Below are 15,992 nucleotides of genomic sequence, written 5' to 3'. Positions count from 1 at the left end.
TCCATGTAATAGGATGCTATTCAACCACTAAATATAATTTGTCTTTACATTCTTCAAAAAAACCTTTTATAACATTTTAGGCTTAAAAACCAGGTTACAGAATGACATATGCAGTATGGTCCCATTTTTGTAAACAGTACAATGAGCATATGTACATGTTGAAAATGATCTAGAAATATAAATACCAAGATGTGAACAGGTTTATCTTTGAGTGATGAGATCATGGGTGTTTTCCTTTTCTAGAGCTTATCTGTATTTTCCAAGTTTATACACGTTTAATACAAGGGTAAGGTTTTTAAAAAGTTACTTAAAATTTAAATAAATCATTAGTCTCACCATTGTCCACAGAAAATTATTGAAATTCTTGTGGTGGAAGTGCACATTCTCTGAGACCTGGCTTACTCACCTTTCCAGCTTTATCTCTTCCCACACCTCTGCTCATGATGCTCCCAGCCAAACTGGGCTGCTCACCTCCAACTCCTGCCTCTGCTCTGCTGTTCACAGAATCTGGGGCATCCTTACCACGTGCCAAACACTAACCATCATCTGTTGCCTCGACATAGAAAGATGAAGTGATATGTTGTCGACTGTCAAAAACAGATTGCATGTATATGTATGTATGGTTCACATACCTGCACATACACAATATGTGTGTGTATATACAAACACACATATATCCTGCTAATGATACTTATTTTGAAGCAGTAAGATTACAGGCTGGATAGATTTTCTTTTCATCCTCAGACTATTCTGTATAACTGGTGTAAAACGAATGCAACAAACACCATTTGAGAGTGAAAGAGACATTTGCATTAAAATTGTACCTGTTTTTAAAGGTTTCTTCCTTGAAGCTATTTAAAAGCTTCAAGGAATTTTTATCACCCTTGAACACCACAGGGATTTGAATTTCTTTTGTGGCACTGAATCTCATCTTTCCCCTTCCCTTGCCCCTTTCCCTCCCCACCCTTCCTCTCCCTCTCTGCCTCTGTCTCCCCCTCCCCCGCCTTCCCCTGGTCTAGGACCTTGGGAGGGCAAAGGAACAGATATGATCTTCTCTTTTCCTCACATTGCTCAGCACAACAGAATAGGTTATTAAAGAAATAAACAAATAGTAAGATACTCGATATGAAAAGTATTCAAAATGATTCAGAGTCTGCATTTTGGTGGGTCATCTCATCGCATGAATAAAGAAGTAGAAATCTCTGGAAGTATTCTAGGTGGGATATCCACTGAGAAGTATGGTAGACGTTGCAGTTGCTCCTCACATTTACAGTTTCCTTCTTCTTGGGAGACAGGAAAATTGCACTTCCCTGCCCCATGGAAGCTCAGCATGGCCACGTGACTATTTCGACCAGTGAAATATAAGTGGAAGAATCAGGTGTCCTTTCAGGTGGAAGCATTTAAAACCCAGTGCACAGTTCTCCATGCTCTCTCCTATCCTTCCTGTGTTGGGATGGCAGCATTAAGGGATGGAAGTGTTTCCTTTGCCTGTGTCCCTGAGTAGCCATGATGAGCAGATTGCCCATGCTAACACATATCAGACATGTAATATAAGTGAGAAATAATTTTTGTCGTAATAAGCCACTGAGAAAGGTTAAGGTATTGTCTGCTACTGCAGTATAACATAGCCTAACCTAATACGGAAGGAGTGTTAGAGGAGAGAGGGATTTAAACACTTTTAAAGTCCCTTTCAACCCTCAGAAAATGAATGTAGACTCTGCTATAGACAAAACTGTTATTCTACATGTTATTTAGACAACTCATTATAAGTCACAGAGAGTCTCAAAATTCTTCTTTGATGCAAAGTACTGCTTTCTCCTTGAATACAATGAAAAGTATGCATTCGTCAGGATGAGGTCAGGTTATGGCATGATGCTGACCACTTTGGGATCCAGGAATTGGCTGCTCAGTCACTCAGGAGTCACATAAAGGGGAAACAGCTCTGGAATGGAGCATGGATGGAAGTCTGAAATCCTTGTCTGCAAGAGAGTGCCCTGTGCTCTTGGCAGGAGTGATGGAGAGGACCCTTCTACTCACAGATGCCAGTAAAAAGTTTTGGACAAGCCAACAGACACACACACACACTCACACACACCACACACACACTCACTTACTACATGGATTTTAAAACTTTCAAAGCAAGGCAGGCTAAGGCCCAGCAGGTCTGAATATGTCCCAGAATGTGAGAAAGTAGAGATTGTGTCCCTGAAAATGCTTACATATGGTACTGGAAAAGAGACACGATTTGGGTTCTTAACCCAAAATAGATTTTTTTGGCTCCTTAGCTTCAGCCCTAGCCCACAGTTAAATGATCAAATCCAGGGAATGATCAAAAGTCAAAGGACTGGTGAAGAGTAGAAGCTGCTTCCAGCAATAGCGAGTGGGGCTCTCTCCACTCAGACTCTGACTTTAACTTCCAAAAAGTATCCTCTTGGGAAATGTTATTACTCATGAAAATGAAGAGAGGGTGTTTCCCTCTGTGGACTAGTTCCTGCCTTGAAGTCACCACCTCTCTTTCCAGGCCAGAGACATGGCCCCACCAGAAAGCTGATCTAATGGGTCTAATTGCTTGATCCTGGTTGAGTGAATTCTGCTTTCCCACAATAAGATGAGAATAAAAACAACCTGGATTAACAGAATCTGAAAGTCCACAATTCATTAACCTGGGATGAAAAGTTAGAAATTAAAAATCTCAGAGTGCTGTGGTGCCCAGTGTTGATATAAAGCTAGCAGGCTCTTGCAGGGCTCCACTCTCTAGAGTGTTTTGAGAATTCCCAGAGGGGTGTTCCTCATAGCTTTGTCCATGAACCATCCATGCCATCAGAGCTGGCTGAGCCAACGATGGCAAGCTCCAAGGGCTGCCCCAGGGACGGTGAGAATGGGACTCTCCTCACCAGGTTCTCAGCCCCAATTTGCGCCAGCCAAAAAATGTTGCAAGGTCATATTCACCCTTAATAGGATGTTTGGGCCCAAAGTATTACAGAGTTCAGTGAAGCAAATTTTCCAGTTTACACTCAGAGACTTTCTTGGTCCCAGGATGCCCACATACCTCCAGAATGATGGGTTTGGGCAGCTTTTGGTAGCATGGGACTGGAATTCATCATTTCTTAGCGGTGTGTGGGGGAATGGTTAGGGGTAGGTCTCAGCACTAGTCCAGTAAGCCAGCCAGCCTGTTGTGTAGTACATTACTAAATACTTCCACCATTTGATATTCACAAAAACCCTGTGAAACAGAGCATACATCATTATCTCCATTTTAACAATGAGGAAGCCAAGGCAAAGAGGAAAACTTCACTAAACAGTGATTTGCCTAAGCTTGTAGAGCTAAAAAACGGGACTACCTAGGCTTGACCTCAGGTCTCTGACTCCAAGCCTGGGTGTATGGGAGGCAGTACAGTACACGGGAAAGCATGCAGCCATGGAGCCACACTTTGTGTGTGGACCCCCGGCTCTGAGACTTAGAGCTGTGTGACCATGGGTAAGTCACTTGATTCCTCTATGCTTCAGTTTCCTCATTTGTAAAGTGAGAATAACACTACCCACCTCATAGGTATTTGTGGGGATTAAATGAGAAAATACATGCAAGGTACATAGAAGATAGCCTGACACATTAGGAAGTATGAAAAAGAGTTAGCTACTCTTAGAATACTATTAATAGTATTTTTATATATTACCATGACACATTTAATGCCTTTTAATAATGAAAAGAGCTTGATACAGCTACAAAAAAACATTTAACCTCTAACTATATGAGCTTCTGTTTAGGAAAAAATTTTAAAGTGCTCATAATAGTATTCCATATTGAAACAGTAGAATATGCCAGAATATACTATGGCCCATCCCAGTTTTTATCAATCTGTTTAGAGAACTTGTGAAGTTGCTTTGAAATGATAAATAGAAGGGTGGGAGAAATTGATGAAGGGGATTATGAGGTACAAACTTCCAGTTATAAAATAAGTAAGTCATGGGGATGTAATGTACAGAATAGGGAATATAATCAACAATATTATAATAATATTGCATGGTGACAGAAGGTAACTAGGCTTATTGTGGGGATCATTTCATGATATATATAAATATTGAATCACTGAGTTGTACACCTAAATCTAATATAATAGTGTATGTCAATTATACATCAATAAAAAAGGAAAAAATTTAGAAAACTTAACAAAAATAATAGTCCAGCCCCAAGAGAAGTCACATGAGAAAATATGAAAACGTCAAGACCAGAATGCATTGAGTGGGCTCTTTTTTGATTAACAATTGTAATGAAAGTAAATGAGAACTAAATCATTTCCTAAGAAGACAAATCATTTTGTCCTAAAATCACTATACCTTAACTATTTCTACTTTCCTCTAAAGTCTGTTGATCTGAAATGTTTTTATTTCACCTTTATTTATTTTGTTTTTGGCTGCGTTGGGTCTTCATTGCTGCACGCAGGCTTTCTCTAGGGGGCTATACTCTTTGTTGCAGTGCACAGGCTTCTCATTGCAGTGTCTTCTCTTGTTGCCGAGCATGGGCTCTAGGAGCACGGGCTTTAGTAGTTGTGGCACACAGGCTCAGTAGTTGTGGTGCACGGGCTTAGTTGCTCTGCGACATGTGGGATCTTCCCGGACCAGGGCTTGAACCCGTGTCCCCTGCATTGGCAGGCGGATTCTTAACCATTGTGCCACCAGGGAAGCCCTTCATTTTTAAAATAATAGCTTTATTGACATATAATTCACCCTTTTATAATTCACTGAAAAGTGTACAATTCAGTGGGTTTTTGTATATTCACAGAATTGTGCAATCAGCACCATTATCTAATTTCAGAACATTTTCATTACCCCAGAAAGAAACCTCATAGCCATAGGATCACACCACACTCCTCTCTCCCCTTAGTCCCTGGAAAAAACTGGTTTTCTTTCTGTCTCTATGGTTTTGCCTATTCTAAACATTCCCCGACATTGTATTTGAAAAGTTATAAAGATAATCTCAAGTTTAGGATATTATCATCCTCTGAGGTGGATTTATATTTGCTTCTGGAAGGAGGGTAGGGGATTGGTAATTCCACATTAGTTTAATCCAATCACAGAATGAGATAATTCGAAGCTGATTTTCTGTCCCTTTTAGGGGATCACCATGGGCTACCATGACACCTAGCGGGTAGCACTTTGGGATCTCAACAGGAAGCTTGGCCGTTGATTTGTTTGCAAATATTTTCTCCCACTCTGAGGGTTGTCTTTTCGTCTTGTTTGTAGTTTCCTTTGCTTTGCAAAAGCTTTTAAGTTTCATTAGGTCCCATTTGTTTATTTTTGTTTTTATTTCCATGATTCTAAGAGGTGGATCAAAAAAGAACTTGCTGTGATTTATGTCAAAGCGTGTTCTTCCTATGTTTTCCTCTAAGAGTTTTATAGTGTCTGGTTTTACATTTAGGTCTCTAATACATTTTGAGTTTATTTTTGTGTATGATGTTAGGGAGTGTTCTAATTTCATTCTTTTACATGTAGCTGTCCAGTTTTCCCAGCACCACTTATTGAAGAGACTGTCTTTTCTCTATTGTATATCCTTGCCTCCTTTGTCATAGATTAGTTGACCATGGGTGCGTGGGTTTACCTCTGGTAAACCCATTTCTACATTTCTGTTTTTGTACCAGCACCATATTGTCTTCATTACTGTAGCTTTGTAGTATAGTCTGAAGTCAGGGAGTCTGATTCCTCCAGCTCTGTTTCTTTCCCTCAAGACTGCTTTGGCGATTAGGGGTCTTTTGTGTCTCCATACAAACTTAAAGACTTTTTTGTTCTAGTTCCGTAAAAAAATGCCACTGGTAATTTGATAGAGATTACATTGAATCTGTAGATTGCTTTGGGTAGTATAGTCATTTTCACAATATTGCTTCTTCCAATCCAAGAACATGGTATAACTCTCCATCTGTTGGTATCATCTTTAATTTCTTTCATCGGTGTCTTATAGTTTTCTGCATATAGGTCTTTTGTCTCTCTAGGTAGGTTTATTCCTAGGTATTTTATTCTTTTTGTTGCAATGGTAAATGGGAGCATTTCCTTAATTTCTCTCTCAGAATTTTCATCGTTAGTGTATAAGAATGCAAGAGATTTCTGTGCATTAATTTTGTATCCTGCAACTTTACCAAATTCATTGATTAGCTCTAGTAGTTTTCTGGTGGCATCTTTAGGGTTCTCTATGTAGAGTATCATGTCATCTGCAAACAGTGACAGTTTTACTTCTTCTTTTCCAATTTGTATTCCTTTTATTTCTTTTTGTTCTCTGATTGCCATGGCTAGGACTTCCAAAACCATGTTGAATAATAGTGGTGAGACTGGACATCCTTGTCTCATTACTGATCTTAGAGGAAATGTTTTCAGTTTTTCACCACTGAGAATGCTGTTTGCTGTGGGTTTGTCATATATGGCCTTTATTATGTTGAGGTAGGTTCCCTCTATGCCCACTTTCTGGAGAGTTCTTATTATAAATGGATGTTGAATTTTGTCAAAAGCTTTTTCTGCATCTATTGAGATGATCATATGGTTTTTATTTTTCAATTTGTTAATATGGTCTATCACATTGTTTGATTTGCATACATTGAAGAATCCTTGCATCCCTGGGATAAATCCCACTTGATCATGGTGTATGATCCTTTTAATGTGTTGTTGGATTCTGTTTGCTAGTATTTTGTTGAGAATTTTTGCATCTATATTCATCAGTCATATTGGTCTGTAATTTTCTTTTTTTGTAGTAGCTTTGTCTGGTTTTGGTATCAGGGTGATGGTGGTCTCATAGAATGAGTTTGGGAGTGTTCCTTCCTCTGCAATGTTTTGGAAGAGTTTGAGAAAGATGGGTGTTAGCCCTTCTCTAAATTTTAGATAGAATTCACCTGTGAAGCCATCTGATCCTGGACTTTTGTTTGTTGGAAGATTTTTAATCACAGTTTCAATTTCATTATTTGTGATTGGTCTGTTCATATTTTCTGTTTCTTCCTGGTTCAGTCTTGGAAGGTTATACCTTTCTAATAATTTATCCATTTCTTCCAGGTTGTCCATTTTATTGGCATAGAGTTGCTTGTAGTAGTGTCTTAGGATGCTTTGTATTTCTGTTGTGTCTGTTGTAACTTCTCCTTTTTCATTTCTAATTTTATGGATTTGAGTCCTCTCCCTCTTTTTCTTGATGAGTCTGGCTAATGGTTTATCAATTTTGTTTATCTTCTCAAAGAACCAGCTTTTAGTTTTATTGATCTTTGCTATTGTTTTCTTTGTTTCTATTTCAGTTATTTCTGCTCTGATCTTGATGATTTCTTTCCTTCTGCTAATTTTGGGTTTTGTTTGTTCTTTCTCTAGTTCCTTTAGGTGTAAGGTTAGATTGTTTATTTGAGATGTTTCTTGTTTCTTGAGGTAGGCTTGTATAGCTATAAAATTCCCTCTTAGAACTGCTTTTGCTGCATCCCATAGGTTTTGGATCATCGTGTTCTCATTGTCATTTGTCTCTAGGTACTTTTTGATTTCCTCTTTGATTTCTTCAGTGATCTCTTGGTTATTTAGTAACGTATTGTTTAGCCTCCATGTGTTTGTGTTTTTTACGTCTTCTTCCCTGTAATTCATTTCTAATCTCAGAGCATTGTGGTCAGAAAAGATGTTTGATATGATTTCAATTTTCTTAAATTTACTGAGGCTTGATTTGTGACCCAAGATGTGATCTATCCTGGAGAATGTTCTGTGCACACTTGAGAAGAAAGTGTAATCTGCTGTTTTTGGATGGAGTGTCCTATAAATATCAATTAAATCTATCTGGTCTATTGTGTCACTTAAAGTTTCTGTTTCCTTAATTTTTTTCATTTTAGATGATCTGTCTCTTGGTGTAAGTGAGGTGTTAAAATCCCCCACTCTTATTGTGTTACTGTCGATTTCCTCTTCTATCATTGTTAGCAGTTGCCTTATGTATTGAGGTGCTCCTATGTTGGGTGCATACATATTTATAATTCTTCTATCTTCTTCTTGGATTCATCCCTTGATCATTATGTCATGTCCTTCCTTGTCTCTCGTAACATTCTTTATTTTAAAGTCTATTTTATCTGATATGAGTATTGCTACTCCAGCTTTCTTTTGATTTCCTTTTGCATGGAATATCTTTTTCCATCCCCTAGGGATGGAACAGACTTAGGGAAGTTTTCAACTATAATGTCTTCAAATATTTTCTCTGGTCCTTCCTCTCTCTTTTCTCCTTCTGGGACCCCTATAATACGAATGTTGTTGTTTTTAATGTTGTCCCAGAAGTCACTTAGGCTGTCTTCATTTCTTTTCATTCTTTTTTCTTTATTCTGTTCCACAGCAGTGAATTCCACCATTCTGTCTTCTAGGTCACTTATCCGTTCTTCTGCCTCAGTTATTCTGCTACTGATTCCTTCTAGTGTATTTTTCATCTCAGTTATTGTACTGTTCATCTCTGTTTGTTTGTTCGTTACTTCTTCTAGGTCTTTGTTAAACATTTCTTGCATCGTGTCGACCTTTGCCTCCCTTGTTTTTCTGAGGTCCTGGATCATCTTCACTATCATTATTCTGAATTCTTTTTCTGGAAGGTTGCCTATCTCCACTTCATTTAGTTGTTTTTCTGGGTTTTTATCTTGTTTCTTCATCTGGTACATAGCCCTCTGCCTTTTCATCTTGTCTATCTTTCTGTGAATGTGGTTTTTGTTTCACAGGCTGCAGGACTGTAGTTCTTCTTGCTTTTGCTGTCTGCCCTCTGGTGATTGAGGCTATCTAAGAGGCTTGTGCAAGCTTCCTGATGGGAGGGACTGGTGGTGGGTAGAGCTGGCTGTTGCTTTGGTGGACTGAGCTCAGTAAAACTTTACTCCACTTGTCTGCTAATGGTTGGGGCTGGGTTCCCTCCCTGTTGGTTGTTTGGCCTGAGGCGACCCAACACTGGAGCCTCCAAGGTCTCTTTGGTGAGGCTAATGGTGGACTCTGGGAGGACTCACGCCAAGGAGTACTTCCCAGAACTTCTGCTGCCTGTGTCCTTGTCCTCACCGTGAGACACAGCCACCACCTGCCTCTGCAGGAGACCCTCCAACACTAGCAGGTAGGTCTGGTTCAGTCTCCTGTGGGGTCACTGCTCCTTCCCCTATGTCCCGATGCACACACTACTTTGTGTGTGCCCTCCAAGTATGAAGTCTTGTTTCCCCAAGTCCTGTCAAAGTCCTGCAGTCAAATCCCGCTAGTCTTCAAAGTCTGATTCTCTAGGTATTCCTCCTCCTGTTGCCAGACACCCAGGTTAGGAAGCCTGATGTGGGGCTCAGAACCTTCACTCCAGTGGGTGGACTTCTGTGGTATAAGTGTTCTTCAGTTTGTGAGTCACCCACCCAGCAGTTATGGGATTTGATTTTATTGTGATGGCACCCCTCCTACAAGCTCATTGCAGCTTCTCCTTTGTCTTTGGGTGCGGGGTATCTTTTTCGGTGAGTTCCAGTGTCTTCCTGTCGATGATTGTTTAGCAGTTAGTTGTGATTCTGGTGCTCTTGCAAGAGGGAATGAGAGCACGTCCTACTCTGCCATCTTCAACTCTCTCTCACTGTGGTTTTAATTTGCATATACTTAATGACAAACAATATTGAGCATCTTTTCATGTGCTTCTCTTATTTTTGCATATATTTATCTTCTTTGGTGTCCGTTCAAATCTCTTGCCCAAGTTTTAATTGGGTTGTGTTCTTATATTTGAGTTTTGAGTATTCTTTATATTTTCTGGACCCACATCCCTTATTATATATAGGGATTTGCAAATATTTACTCCCAGACTATGGGTTGTCTTTTCATTTTCTTAGGTGTCTTTTAAAGAGCAGAAGTGGTTAACTTTAGTGAAGTCCAACTTATCAATTTGTTTTTTTATGGATTCTGCTTTTGGTGTTGTATCTAAGACATCTTTGGCTAACTCAAAGTCAGAAGGATTTTTTTCCTCAGATTTTCTTTGAGAAATTTTATAGTTGTAGATTTTACATTTAGATTGATGGTCCACTTTGAGTTAACATGTATATATGAAGTAAAGTATAGATCCAAGTTTATTTTTGTCTATACAATATCCAATTATTTTAGCACCATTTCTTGAAAGATTATTCTATCTCTACTAAATTACCTCTGTACTATTGTAGAAAATCAATTGCCCCTAGTTGTGTGGGTCTTTTTCCGGACTTTCCATTCTGTTCTATTGATCTATTTATCTGTTTTTACACCAGTACCACACTACCTTCATTGCCATTGCTTTATATAAGTCTTGAAATCTAATAACATTAATCCTCCAACTTTGTTCTTCTTTTTCAAAGTTATTTTGGCTATTTTATGTCTTTTGCTTTTTAATATGAATTTTAAAGTGGATTTGTCAGTTACTACCTAAAAAAAAGGCTACTGAAATTTATGTTGTGATTGCATTGAAATTATAGATCAATTTGGGGGAAATTGACATGGTAATATTGAGACCTATGAATATAGTACATCATTCCATTATTAAATAATCTTCCATTTCTCCCAGCAATGGTTTACAGTTTTCAGTGTAGAGTTGTTTTACATCTTTTGTTCTTGATTTATCTCCAAGGATTTCAAACTTTTTGATGTTATTTTAAACAGTATTTTTTTACAATTTCAAGTTCCAGTTGTGTGTTGATGGTGTATGGAAATACAATTGATCTTTGTATGTTGATCTTATATCCTGCTACCAAACGAAACTTTCTTATTAGTTCTACTAGCTTTTCATAAATCCATTGGATCTTCCTCCCTGGATAGGCATGTCATCTATGAATAAAGACTGTTGTACTTCTTCATTTCCAATCTGAGTGATTTTTACTTCTTCTTTAATTGAATTGAGATTTAGTGATCCTGGAAGTACAAGGACCTGAGTTTTAATGCCAACCCTGCCATAACTCACTGTGTAAACTTGGACAACTCACTTTCCCTCTCTGAACCTCAGTTACCCTGTAAAGTGATCTGTAAATTCTTGCCCACCTCTAATGTTCAGTGAGACAAAGAATGTACTCTGAAAGGTATTAGCACTCTGGCTTTAATCCACAGCTTCCTGCCTCCTTCCTGCCTCAGAGGGTAGGTCTCTGAGTCCTACCCTCTTCCCATTAAGTGACTGGCTCATTGTGCTCCTGACAGTTGGGTTGAACGGGAGAGTGTTCAACCTGCCAACCTTCCTGTGAATTAGGGGTGCGGCCCTATTAGTTTATTCTTTCACCAACTGTTGTTCTGCTGCCTCCTGTTGGCAAGGCCCAGTCTGCAGGGTGTGTTATCTATTTTCTAACAAAAGCCAAAGCCATTAATTCATGAAAAAATTAACTAAGAGCCACACACATAGAGAAACCAATTTCATTTAGTTTTTTTTTTAATTTTTTAAAACGCATTCCATTCTCCTGCTTTTGAATTCAGTCCTTATCAATAAAGTAATTTTTGCTGAGATAGGGTAGGCTAAAAAGCTGAAAAGACACGGTCCTGTCCTGCAGGAACTTAAGAGTCCAGCAGGAGAATGGTCCGTTTGCTCTCCATCTGTATGGAGGAAGAACGAGCAGACAAAATTATACTGGACCATGTTGGAGAAGGCCTGAATCCTTGAAAACAGGGAATTGGGTCAATCCAAAGGCATGGTGGAAATGAGAGATACAGCAGGCTTTTTTTACCCTTTTTAGTCACCCTGCAACTGGATCTCCTTCCTAAGTTTGGGGGATGCTCTTCCTTCTGAGCCCACCTCCCATCAGAGGGAAGGCTTGTCGAGTCTCCCTGGCATCTAGGGCATCACCTAGGTCTTTCCAATCAGATATGCTCACCTAAAATTCTAAATCCAAAACTGATGATACAGGAACCATGCAAACCCCTCTGGTAATTAAGGCAGCAGTAGCTACATCTGATCTCCTGAGACAGCGATAGCACATCCAGTTTCTAGAATTCAGAATCATCTGTCCCAACTCTTTCATTCTACAAACGCAATGTGGAGTAAATGAAGACCAATCAAATGAGAACAGGCAAAGGCTATTTTTTCAGAGCTTGTTATAGAAAGGAAGTCAGCCACCATCACGTGTTTTGGCAGAGACTCAAAGGCCTGCAGAAGTGGGAAAGCTTTACAGGAGAAAACAAAGAAGCCATCAGGTATGCCTTGCTTGGAGGCTGTTGGTGTGGGGAAGTAGGCTAACTAGAAGCAGAGCATCCTATGTGATTGGTTAGGGGTGAATTATCTGGCTTTTTCTGGTTCATGCTAGGTTGCAAGTGGGGACAAAAATTAGGGAAGCTGTCGGTTTTTAATCAAATCCTGGCCATTTGGATCCAGTGGCTACAGGAGTTATTGTTTGGCTTCATGAGCTGGTTGCTAGAGATTGTGGTCTCATTTCATACAAGTCTGACTTACAGATAGCAGACTGGCTTCCTAGGCTGTTTGCTGCAGATAATGTATTGGTTTCCTGGGCTGGTTGCTGCAGATTGTGGATCAGAGTTCTACTTTTATACATGGTCTATCCATTGTCTATTTCTATATGCAATCTCTCAACAGAAACTGAGGCCCAGAGAAGTAGAGCGGTCTAAGATTCTTAATCCAAGGTCTAAGAGCTAAGAGTAATCAGAACTGATAGGTCAACCTGAGATTTAGTATATTTATCTTATCACCTCCAAAGGAACTTGTTCTGCTTTTTGAGGAAACAAGATTCAGATCCATGCAAAAATTAAGTTCAGTACAGATGTTACAGAGATAAGTTGCACCAGGAAGTTAATAGTTAGTGCCACAGCTTGACAGGAAGGCTCATCACTTTACCCTTCAGGCAGAGCACTGCTATATCCAGAGCCTCTATTGATCAAGTGTTCTCTACGTACTGGGCATTCCAGCCAGGCAGCAAAGTGAAGTGGTTAAATGCACGGTTCTCCAGGCTGCCTCCTCTATCATATTTTACCCTCACCATTATTAGCTATAAACTTGAACAAGATACTTTACCTTTCTGGTCTTCAGTTTCCTCATCTGTACAATGGCAATAACAATGACACCTAGCTCCTCATGCTCTTGTGCAAATTAAATGAGCAGGCACTTGCAACACACTTAAAACAGTACCTGATACATAATATGTGCTTGTACAAGTTAGATATGACAATCTTGTTTAGTCTTCACATCAATTCAGCATGATAAGTAATATAATCCTACTTTGCAGGTGAAGAAACTAAGGATAGTTATGTCACTGGTCCAAGATAGTGAGTGTCCGAGTCAGGATTTTCACTCATATCTCTATGAAGCCCAAACTTATTATTCCTCCCCACTGAGCTTCTGAACACAAGATGCCACTGTTGGGAAAGAAGACAGTAGAGTGTTAAAGCATAGAGGGCTGTAGTATCAGGGTGTCCAGATTCAACACTTGGTTCTGCCCTTGCACAACTTACTTACCATCTCTGAGCACATTTTCCCTTGCAAACTGGTAATAATAATCTACCTCACAGGATTGTTTTAAGGATTAAATAAGATAATGCACGTGAAGTTTCCAGACCAGTGCCTGGCACATGAGAAGTACTTAATAAATGACAATGATCATTTTCACTGTTAGAATTGAAAGTGACAATTGTAAACTATTCTTTAGAGTCTGTCCCTTAATGGTCCACCTTCATGAAGTTTTGTCTTAGTCCCCAAACTGGCTTGACTCTCCACTGCTGAATTCCCCATTGTTGGTACTGTGGTAGGTCAAGCAGAGACCAGAAAAATGACTTGGGGGAGGAGAAGCGTCCTGCAGGGGAGAGGAATAAACAGGCAAGGAGTGGTTACACGGTAATGTGGAGTTCCAAAAGACCAAGGCTTCCTATGGCCCAGACTCTCAGAAGAATCAGAAATGCCTCCCAGAAAACAAAGGGAGGAGCTTCATCCTCAGTTCTGTGGGTCAACCTGAGACACACCCTCAGCATGTCTCATGTTGGTTCTAATTTTAACACTGAGTTCAGTGAAGTTGACTTCGCAACTGTGCCTTGAGAGTTAAAGCTGAGTCGTTTGTCAGACTGGTCACGGAAACCAGAAGACAGGTAACTGGAAAATCTGATAGAAGAAGGGTGATCATAATGGGGAGTATAAAAGCAAAAATGCCCTGTTTCAAAGGAATGTAAAAGACCATCTCTTCCATCACCCTGAAAGGTAGGTGTTATCATCTTGTTTTCCAGAGGTTCCTAGGTTAAATTTTACAGCCCAAATCAATCAGGTAATCAGAGTTGAATCATGATTTGAATCCAAGAAAAAGATCTGGAGAAAAACACACCTAGGGACTTCCTTGGTGGTGCAGTGGTTAAGAATCTGCCTGCCAATGTAAGGGACACAGGTTCGATTCCTAGTCTGGGAAGATCCCACATGCCATGGAGCAACTAAGCCTGTGAGCCACAACTACTGGGGCTATGCTCTAGAGCCTGCACTCTAGAGCCTGTGAGCCACAACTACTGAGCCCATGTGCCACAACTACTGAAGCCCACGTGCCTAGACCCCGTGCTCAGCAACAAGAGAAGCCACCTCAGTGAGAAATGAGAAGCCCGCGCACCGCAACAAAGAGTAGCTCGCACTCACCACAACTAGAGAAAGCCTGCGCGCAGCAACGAAAACCCAACGCAGCCAAAAACTAATTAATTAATTAATTAATTTTTTAGAAAACACCTAAATATTTCAGAATGCGTGATAGGATTATGAGTGATTTGCATTTCCTTCTTTATATTTTTTGTATTTTCCAAATTTTCTCTACTGGGTAGTTGTTACTTAATAATGAGAAAAAGAATCAATAAAATTATTTAAACCTCATCAGGGACCAGGATGAGGGCTGGGAGCAGAAACCATAAGCAGTGGGAAAGCTCACTATAGGAGCATCAGTCTGCTGTTTCTGAAACTGTGGAAACTAAACTGCTAAGCTGAGGTGCTATTCAGAGTGAGCTGGGGAGGAAGGAGGCAAGCAGTCCAGGCCAGAATTCTGGCTCCTTCAAGCCCAGGGAAGCTCAGCATGAAAGGGGCCTGGAACGAGAACACTGACTTAATAATTATTTCCAAACTCAAAGACTTAATCCAGGAACAACATGTACCATGAAGCTGGCCAGAATCCAAAATGGAAGGACCTCAAAAGAGGGCTCATGCGCCTCCCTGGGCAGGGCTCGGGAACTACACTTTGCCCCTGTGCATTCTTAGCCCTTATAATAGAGCTTCCTGCCCATTATAATTTGTGTTGCAATTAAGACCTCTGACACAGAAGTATGAGAGCCTGAAATGAGAAGGAAAACAGCGGTACAGAGAGGAGAGTGCTCAACAGCACCAGGACTGATGTCCCTCACCCAGTCACAGTCCCTTTATGTGGAGGGCAGAGTCATGGGATCAGAGCTGTGGGTGATTTAGGAGATAGAGCTGGGGATGCATTTGGCAGGGCAGAGAAGGCCCAGGTTCCCACTGGCATCTTCCTTCCCCGAAGAAGCAAGAGATCCCTAGGTAATATGAGATTCAAGCTCATTCCCACCATTGTTTCTTCTCCTGAAGCATTTTCAAACTCCAAGCAGATATCATACGGAGAAAACTTTATTTGTAAAAATACATTCTGGCCCCAGAGTATTCCATAAATGGGAGATACACAGTCTGGGGTTTGGGAGTTGAGTAGGGGTGGTCAGTAATTGTAAGACAAGCTTGTAATTTCACATCAGAAGTTCTTCTTCCACAACCCACGCTTAGTAGCCATTGGTTCAGTTTTAAGTATTTCTTAAAGCACTGGTGGTCAGTAAACATGTCCTTAATTTAATAAAATTATAGCCACTCCTCTAGAATTTAGAAGGTCTGCTTACTCTATGAAAAACCTGCTCTAGTTGGGTTATAAATATAATCTGTGAATTGTTTTTAAAAGTCTCATCTTCAAATATAAAAATAAATAAGTTAAAGAGCAAAAATAAATATATTAACTAATAAATAGACCCAACAGTAAAAAAAGATCTTATTAAAATCTGACAAAACTCTAGATTAAGAATAGGAACACATGAAGATAATCACAATG

General features: G+C 39.9%; 1 protein-coding gene across 1 annotated transcript in view; it reads left to right on the top strand.

The window, feature by feature from the left end:
- Nucleotides 1-15,992, top strand: part of YOD1 (YOD1 deubiquitinase) — a gene marked incomplete at its 5' end in the record, with an annotated part of 285,339 nt that overhangs the window by 166,496 nt on the left and 102,851 nt on the right. The window lies entirely within an intron of this gene.

The sequence above is a fragment of the Mesoplodon bidens genome (genome assembly GCF_964165515.1).
Source record: "Mesoplodon bidens genome assembly, chromosome: 2".
NCBI classification, from domain to species: domain Eukaryota; kingdom Metazoa; phylum Chordata; class Mammalia; order Artiodactyla; family Ziphiidae; genus Mesoplodon; species Mesoplodon bidens.
The sequence above is the reverse complement of the archived record's forward strand: the minus strand, read 5'-3'. Positions and strand labels throughout refer to the sequence as shown.